Source organism: Erigeron canadensis, chromosome 8, assembly GCF_010389155.1.
Source record: "Erigeron canadensis isolate Cc75 chromosome 8, C_canadensis_v1, whole genome shotgun sequence".
In the NCBI taxonomy this organism is placed as follows: Eukaryota; Viridiplantae; Streptophyta; class Magnoliopsida; order Asterales; family Asteraceae; genus Erigeron; species Erigeron canadensis.
Window position 1 is genome coordinate 433,690 of NC_057768.1, and position 9,814 is coordinate 443,503.

The 9,814-nt window shown below is 33.6% G+C and overlaps 1 long non-coding RNA gene across 1 annotated transcript; it reads left to right on the forward strand.

Annotated features, from left to right (window-relative positions):
- Positions 1 to 4,528: 4,528 nt before the first annotated feature.
- On the forward strand, positions 4,529 to 5,967 carry LOC122580673. The gene is made up of 3 exons (XR_006320835.1): positions 4,529 to 4,639; positions 4,734 to 5,190; positions 5,742 to 5,967. It is a non-coding gene; the product is annotated as an uncharacterized LOC122580673 (long non-coding RNA).
- The last annotated feature ends 3,847 nt before the right edge of the window (positions 5,968 to 9,814 follow it).

The window sequence follows — 9,814 nt, forward strand, 5'->3', positions numbered from 1 at the left end:
TTTTTGAAATTTACATCTTTCTTTTTCAAATTTAGAATATGACATATATTTTGTATATGGATTAGTTTCCTGCAATGTAACTATCTTTGACCGAATGTTTTTAGTAGGAAAAAACTAAAGTTATGTATATTGTATGTAAGCAACTTGAAAAAATGTTTATTGTATGTAAGAAAACATACGTGACAACCATATACAGGTGCCACTTGTCAGATTGTAATTGGTTGAAACGGAAATTCTTACATACAATAAACATTATTTGAAAGTTGTTTACATACAATACACACAGTTTTAGTTATTTCCTACTATAGACATTCGTTCAAAGTTTCTTACATTCGAGGGAACTAATCCCTTTTGTATAATAAAAGATTGGTTATTTTTTATATTATCATAAACTATGACTAATAATGTAATGTTCAGTTAATTTTAGTTTACGTTCTTAATCAGCCCCACACAACGTGCGGATTTAATCTAGTTACTTGTATTATAGTCGGTGAGAGAAAGCAAAACATTCATTATTTGGTGCGTGTAAAAAAGTCGAAAAAAATGTGTGAAAGAATGTAGCATCATTAAGAATTATGACCAAGTGAGACAGTGAGTATACAATGTGGTCCATGTCAATTACTTAAGAGGTAACAACCTGATAATCATTGTTCAATGTCATACTCACTAAAAACGATCATTGTTCAATATATATAAATTCCAAAACAGCTCATATTAAATATCATGCAGAAGATTAGTTAGGGAAATTACACCACAAAGACTCCTACTACAAGTTCAGTTTTTTTTTTTTTTTTTAACATTCCGTCGGTATATGACACCGGAAAAACCCCACCGTATAATGGTGAAGCTTTGCATGTACCATAGACAACGAGATATTGACTATGAGCTGTTACAAGTATTCAGAGGGAAATACCCTAAGATTTTGCCATCCCTAAGGATCGAACTCAAGATCTTAGGTAAAACCGGGAGTACACCAACAAAATAATACAAAACTAGCAATTATACACCGGAAGGTCCAACAGCTAAAAATACAGAAGGTAACTGTAAATGCATAAAACAGATCCTCCAAACGATATCATAAAATTTATTTAGTGAATGATCTTTATAATTTTCCTATCGTTTAAATATCTGGAATGTTTAAACATTGCCCAAAAATATTCGACCAATATTATCAAAGCAATTGACCTTAAATATCGAATCTTAATTTCACATGGTTTCGCGCATTTACCTCTTCGGACGTGTGTTATCGCAGTCTTGGTCTCCATGGGTGCTTTCGGGTTCCAACCTCTAATATACTACATGCTTGAATGTCATTGTTAGGGTTCAAGCCACTAACCAACTAACACGTCGTTCAAAGAAAACAAAAAAAAAATACAGGTCATTTATTTATAAAATTTTAGAGCTTAGCTAATATGCTGTTAACAACTACTCTTGTCCTCACATTCTGGGGAAATTCCGGGGAGATGATTATTTATTTATCATGTGCCAAATTGTTTGTGAGAGCAATAGTATTGCTGTTAACCGCAGAATAGATTTTCCCAAAATTTTATTATAACTAATTATTATCTTATAATGATATGCATAAATCAAGAATCAAATTGAAACTAAATAATCTCTTTTCATAATGGTATTGTTCTATTTAATTTCATTCTCCATTAATCGTGGGTGTTACTGTTGGTAATTCAAAGGGTTTCTCAAAGTAAAGGGTTGGCAATTCAAAGGTTTGTGTTAATGGTTTATTATATATAAGTTTGGGATAAAGATCAAAGACAATTGCGTTTGGAATTCCATCAGGTATGTTAATTTATGTTTTATTTTGTTTCATCATAGGGTTTGTATATATATAAAAGATGATGATATTGATTGATTTAATAATGGGTACATAAATTAAGAATTGGTGTACATAAGTTATAAATTGGTTAATGAGAATTTATTGATATTTATGGAATTTCATTGGTTTATGATGAGACAGGATCAACCCATTCTTGATCAACCCATTCTTGACTTCCCATCTGCATTCTTCCCATTCTCAGAAGATTTCTAAATAGGTGTTATATTAGAAATAACGAGAAATAGTGTCCGCGCGTTGCAGCGATAAGATGGTGGGGTGATAAATAATAAGAGGTGATAAGGCATAGAGTGTGATAGCCAAATACCTTAGCCGTACGCCTTCGAATTTGAAAATTCGTCGAAAGTATATCGAATGACACCCATACAATTTTTATAATTTTAAGAACACCCATACAATTTTTATAATTTATCGACATACGATTTTTTAGATAAAAGATTTTAAATAAATTAGAGGAATAAAATGATTTATGGAGGAGAGAGAAAAAATGAGTGGTTGAGATTTGAGAAAAAAGAGAAAAATGAGTAGTTGAGATTTAAGGGTATTATAGGTATATTAGGTAGAGATATTTAAATTAGTGAATAAAAAAGAGGGGCAATTTAGGTACTTCAATTCATCCTTTGAGAATTTAAAAGAATGAGGTCCTCCTTTATAATATAGTATTAGATGTTTGTATTCTCCTTTACATTTTTTTGAATTTTTTAATGTATATCTTCATTCCTTTTCCACTTTGCTAAAATGTATGATTCAAAAGTTATTGTTAACACTTTAATATTATACAAATAGTTGTGTGTTGTTAAGCTTGGTTCATTAATTCCCTCCAGGAATGGCTCAAAGCGGCCATTATATGTGTTTCCTTTTTGGCACAAAATTTATTTCACTTGATGATTTGCTATGTGTATGTGCCTATGGGAGAAGTTTAATGTGTATGTTCAATGCTAAGTATTGTAAAACTTATCATTACATATCAATAATAATATGAGTTCTCAGTTAGACCATCCACAACAAGGATGTCCATAGGAAATTTGTGGTGACATGGGGGTGTTTGTAGGAAGACTATTGATGTGCGTGGTGACATGGAGGATGTCCATCCATGGTTGTTTGTAGAGAAGGATGGAGAAGGATGAGGAGAGATAAAAATAAAAGACAAAAATTACTTTAGAATTTATATGGTTGTTTGTAAGAAGGATGGATATATTATTGTTGTGGGTAAAAAGTGTTTGTGGGAAAGATGGATGAAAAACTGACGTAGCATGTTGATTAGGATGTTTGTTAAAAGGATATCCTGCACTGATGCGGATAGTCTTAGTGTTCATTGTGTACTTACAGGGTTTTACTAGATTCTTTTTCTGCCATGCGTGGCCTATTGACTTTATCCTTATTGTTGGTTGGTTAAGAATGCATTATTTGAAGATTTGAGAATGTATGGCTTGCAATTTATACCCATGATAAAGGGTTTAGGTCACCTCTGATGCTGTTTAATTTGTTCGGGTGTAAGTTACTTTCTGACCTCAAAGATGTATATGGTATATAATCTACCAACATAATGGTGTTACCAGTAAGCTTTTATACTTAAATTTAGCTAGCTGTTTTATTAATTAGTAAGTCACTTGGATACTTTTTAGTGTGTTTCCAAGGTTGCATTGACTTTGTATGTTCCAGGTGTTATCTTGACAACTCGCTCACTATACGTGGAGGATGTCAATGCTTTTAATATCTTTAGTGAAGTCTTCCTTTTTTTTCCCCTTGGGCTCTTAGTTATTTGTCTAAAGCTGGATTTCCTGGTTTGTTATGTGGTTATAAGCATCTTATTCAAGAAATCTTCTCTAGGTTAGTCACTACAATAACAAAGTCATGTTTATCATAATATTATTGTTCCCAGATTTTGATTGGCTTAGCATAGACAGAGTGGCACAATCGAGATCCCAAGTTCTTTATTTCTGATTTTTAGAGTTCGTTTCAAATTCGTAGAATTATGGATAGCTATTCTCTTCAGCTATACAGACTACAGACATCCCTGCTCTCGATCTTTCATGGAACCTTAAGTGATCCGAACATAAGTTTTAATTAACCATTTAAGATATAACACATTGCCAATATTGATTAAATCAAAACATGTATTAGCTTGCATTGTGACCTGTCTAACCCACACTCATTACCTTCCATGGCTAAGCCTTATCTTCGAAAGAAAGATGTAGAAGAAAAAAGGAAAGACGAGTGTTCGGACTTGCAATGATCAGATCGAAAAAAGGTTGGTTCTTTCCATTTATTGTTTGCATCATTTCAATTATTCGCCTCTAGCTTTTTTATAATGCATAAAGTGTTTTGCCTTCAATGCAGTCTGTTGTTGGTTCCAGAAAACACACCAAACAAGAGGGTTCCATGGTCGTGTGACAGCATATGCACTCAGTAGGGGTTGGTTGTGAATAACTAAAACACGGCAGCAGGGGCAACACAAACTATTTTATGGGTCATTTTTGGGATAGGCAAAGGTAAGAAACACCTTTGAATGACAAAATGTTGGATTAGTCTTAGTGCTGGGCATGCTTGAGGACCTCATTGTGGGAAACATATAAGAAGATTGCAGTACCAGAATCACTGATCACCAGAAAAAAAAAACAAAACACAGAAGTTGTGAGTTCTATTTTCCCACAAGACTCGATTGACTCAGGTTACTATTAGTTCATAAAACTTCTTTTTTACATTTTCGTTGGTTTCACTTCTGTAGCATTATGATAAATGATGCACGTCTTTCTAATTGCCACAGCTTAGAAAAGAGTCCATAAAAAGGTGACTTATTTTATTTTTGTTTCTATCTGGTATAATGAATTTCATTTCGAGCCGTCTATGCTACTAATTTTTATCTGGTACATGTTGTGAATAGTTGATTGAGAATTTATTTCGAGAATGTCGCCATTACAGAGATTAATTATGCGAAATCTGGCAAGGCTACTGTTAGAGTGATTAGCGTTAGTCTCCAGGCTTACCGTCTCTATCGAGCACTTCTATGGTCAAAAGCCAACGGTACTACCCGGAGTTTATGAGTTTGGATAATGGAAATTGTCCTTTCTGTGACCTTCTTATAATGAAAAACGTTGTTTCATTTTTGTACCCCAGAAGATTATGTTACGGAGATAACTACTGCAAACAAGCTTAAAGATTCGTTCTATGATTGGTTCTCGAATCCACTTTTGGTCATCAAAGACCAGGTCAAAGCCCATAATCTGACTGAATCTGAAGAGAAGTACGTGGGCAAATTAGTCATGTTCTGTTGAGAAGTTGAGAATCACGAACATTGGTCCGCCGCTTGACATGTTAGAGATTGACACTTTCGTCCGAAGGTATAATGTATATCATGTTAGAGTTGGCAACATTGGCGGGTCAGGCGGGTTGGGTAACACGTCAAAATGGGTTGATTTCACCCATATTGTACTTTTGTTACTAACAACCTCATAATGCTTTATATTTGAGTACGTACCATAGTGGTAAAGTAGTTTTTGTAATCATATTTGATGTATGAACCACATATAACAATGGTGACAATACATTAAAAAAGCATGTTTGTGGGTTGATTCAACCCATACTAAAAAGAACACATTTCAACTTGAGCACATTTTGACCCGTTACTCAACAGTCAACCCACCTAACCAAGTCATTCTGGCACCTCTACCTTATAAGTGTTAATTTGTAGGCTGCTATTAAATTTCACTGAAAGTAATATCAGGTTATACTTGATAAATGAAACTTTGTACCTTAGGTAAACTCTCTAAGTAAACTTTAGGAACTTCCATCTGTGTCAACACATTTCCATCGATCGATGCAACTTTATATATGTTTTTACACCCCCGACACTGTTGCAATCTCTTAACTGTATTTACCGACAATCCTTTAGGTGGAACCTTTGGGAACGGCAGTCTCCTCGTTGTGAATCAAAGAGCTATCAGACGGCAAAGCATTAGAATGTCTTTCAACTTGCCCACGATCAACATAAGAAAACTCAGAATCATGGAATCCATATAAATGAAAGTTGTAGGCAGCATGAAAGGTAATGAGTGTGGGTTAGACAGCATTTGAGGTCATGATGATTCAGCCACGATCTGATTTAATTTATATGTAAATCTTCCAGCACTAAAAAGACTAGATGCAATGCTGCCCACAACTTTCATTCATATGGCACCTTTTCATTTATAGGGAAAAAAAAAAGCTACAACCAAGTTTGAATTGAAGCTCAAATGAGTAACTAACCAAGTTTAATATTAAGAGTTCTAAATGACAAAAGTCATATATTCCAACCCACTAATTGTATAATGAAGCACCTTTATGCTCATGCGTTTATGTGGTCCGATATGGAGCTTAGCCTTTAATAATAGGACTTATTGCAACAACACCAAAGAAATACCTATTAGATTTATTGTGAAACAATCCAACTATGAATGGACCCGGGAAGTAGGGGGTAAGAAATAAACCGGAAAACCGGTCCGAACCGCGTGATCCGAAACCGAAAAAACCGAAACCGAAAAAAACCGAAACCCGAAAAAACCGAGAACATAAAAACCGAAGTGTAACGGTTCGGTTACGGTTTTCAATATTCATTACCGCGGTTAACCGAACCGAACCGAATTTTGATATATTACATATAATTATATATATGTATATTTACACATATATGTATTACATGAATACATCATTTACATATCTCTTTAGCTAATTTTTGGTAATTGTTGTCTAAAATATTAACAACTTTACTAACTCTTTCACAATCTATAATTAGTTTTGGATATTCTAAGTATTTTTCTTATATATATATATACTATTTTTAATAAAAGTTGTTAACTTTGTTTAAGATACTAATCAAAAATATTTGTAATATCATATAAAAGACATTTTAAATAGTAAATCATGATACTGTTAAATAGAAATTAGCATTGCATAAATATAACGGTAGAAAAAAGTAATTCACAGTTAGATGTAATGTATATTTATTTATAAAACAAAATATTAATGTAGTTAAATAACTATTATACATAAGAAAATTAATTAATGCAATGTAAATTACTATTATAATTGAAAACTTAAACTTTATATTAACATAACTTTAATAAATGGTTAACCGAATTTTTCGGGTAACCGATTTGCGGTTAACCGAAATAAACGGTTCAAAATTTTTAACTAACCGACCGAATCGAAACCCGAAAAATGGTTTGAAATTTTTAGCTAACCGAACCGAACCGTTTACAGCCCTATCGGGAAGACACAAAGGCTGAGGCGATCAACTATTTTATAAATCAATTAGCATTCAAACTTTCCGTTAAGCCCTTGTTTAATGTAATATCGCATGTAGTATCAAATAACTCAAACCGGGTCTATCTTGTTCCCCAATAAATGGTGAAGTTCATGTTGTATGTCACCGCATATCTCGAAAACCTCACTAACTTTCAGCCTCACCGCGGTGTTGATGATCCTGACTTCACTTATTGCTTCAAGTTCTTCTTTCTTTTCTCCCTCTCTATGTCAATTTCATTTACACTTAATCACATACTCATATATTCTCGATGTTTTTAGTTGAAATACATGAAACATTTATGTGCGACTTTGTACGTATATGTATATATCTGTATCTATATGTTGCCGTACATGAATTTATAGCTTATCTGTGACGATTTAGTTTGAAAGTTAGGCTTTCGTAACCTCTTCATAGTTGTACGTTATTGCTATTCTGTCTGAATATATTTTTTTTGATCGATATATGTATAGATGATTTAGAGCGATTGTTCTGCGTTTAGTTTAATATCATTTGTTAGTTTGATTAGCTTGTTTGGCTATGTTTCCATATGTAATTATGTATATATGCTGTTGTATAGTTCATCGATTGTGATTTGTGTCGGTGAATTCTGTATAAAAGGTAGGTTTTTGTGACCTCTTTCTCCATGTTATGTACAGATGATTTATAGCAATTGTTATGTAATTCAAGTATGGACAATTGTTATTGATATAGATGAGCAGGCTATGTTGTAGTGCCTCAATAAAATGGGCATAACTTGAGTTACATGGCTTATGACCAGTCAAAACGACCACAGAAATGAGGAGCATCAAGTTGCAAACCGCCAAAGGTCGACTCTCGAGGCCCGAAACGGCCTTTTTCTATGACTTTTGGACATTTTTATGTTTTTTTCGTGTTTGTTTGGACTTTTATTTTGTTATAACTTTTGGCCCACTAATTTTTTCGGCCCATTTGAAATTTGCTTGCTTATTTATAAATGATCAAACTTGAAGAAATCAAAAACTCATTTTTTCCCCTAATCACATGTGTGTGTTTTGGTGTGAAAATCTTAAATTTCGGTATTCTATTTGAATCAACGAAAATTTAGAAGAATTGTTCCTAGTATTCCTTTGAATCAACAGGGTCAATTACTTATTTCGCTTTCCGTATGCGTCAGTTATGCTATTATGTTTCTAAGTAACGTTATGCCGTGCAGTTGAAATGTGATGGTTGTGCCAAGTTGCAAATACATGGATGAGGCTCAACGAGAAAGTTCTCGAGCAAAAGGTTTGGGAAACCCTTCGTGGATAATTCACTATTTTAGCATCACCATAAGACCTGATTAACAGAATCATAAGCTGTTCTTTTTTTTTTTTTATCTAGTAACATGGGTGTTTGTGGTTTTGCAGTGCAAGTTCTGTAACAATGAAGGGACCATATCTATGAACCCTGGCAAAGGTCATTCACTTACTCTTAAGCTCAGTCAGAGAGGGGAACCTGCCCCTTTGATGGCATTTGACTGCAGGGGTTTGAGCCCTTTGACTTTGCATTCAGCAGTGGCTGGAGAGCTGAATCTATCCTACTTTCAAATTGGGGAATCAAGTCCCAGTAGGGACAAAATGCATTTCAAAATTTAAAGTTTATTGAAAAACTCTCTAATCTTACAACATTCCAAGCCTATTCGGTATTCATATATGAACTTGTCATAGGAGCAGAGGTACGCTTACTAGTTTTAATGAAAAACACATTAAAGATATGCAAAGACTTTTTGGAACACTTGCCTTTAGGGGGGTGTTGGTGTGAAAAAAAGGTTCATATTGGTTATGAATTGGAATGAACTTGTTATCTATAAAGTGCAATGGGACATAACGTGATAACATACCTCTGTAGAATATGGTTTGTTTTGTATGTTGGCTCACATTCCTTTGTTTCTCTTTTTTAGGTCAAAGGAACCAAGTTTGTCTCCATTGACCTGGCTCAATGAGAATTTCTAGAGTTGGATGACAAGGGAGGGTGTGTGGTGAAGATTTGTAGGTTGCGCAACGAGTTCAAAGTTGTTGAGTCAACTTTAAGGTTTGTTTAAATAAGCTACCACGAGATAGCTCTCTCTTTTACATGCGTTGGTACAGATCGTAGCTGACCTCTGAAATCTCTAATGTTAAGCCAAAACCTGTGGCTACATATCCTGTGTAAAAAGTGTTCAGCAACTATTGAAACAAATGTCGTGCATTGCAAAACATCTGTTCTGGGTTGAATTGCTTAGATTGTTTCGTCATATCCTTTAAATGAAATTTTAATATTATTATAGTTATTTTGATTAATTGGTAGTTTTTTATTTTCTTCTTTCTAAATATATTTCGTTTTGAATTTTTGTTATTATTTGTTTAATGGAAAATCAGGAGATCGGATCTTCAGTCTTCACCAAGGTCGTTGTAAATAACGTTTCGCGGTCACGCGGTATAACGCCGTTATAACAGACTAAAAAATATAAAGGAATTTATTTAAAAATTTATATATATTAGTAATATATTCATGGTTTGTACGTTAAAGCATGCATTTCTACCTGATATTTGTACCTATATAACTATTTTTTGCCATTTTACAACAAAAGTGGCTATCAAACTTTCAAACAAGGTGAAGATTAAACATTATACTACTTGAAATATTGTTTTTGTTGATACAGTTTGAAACAAAAAAAGATAAGG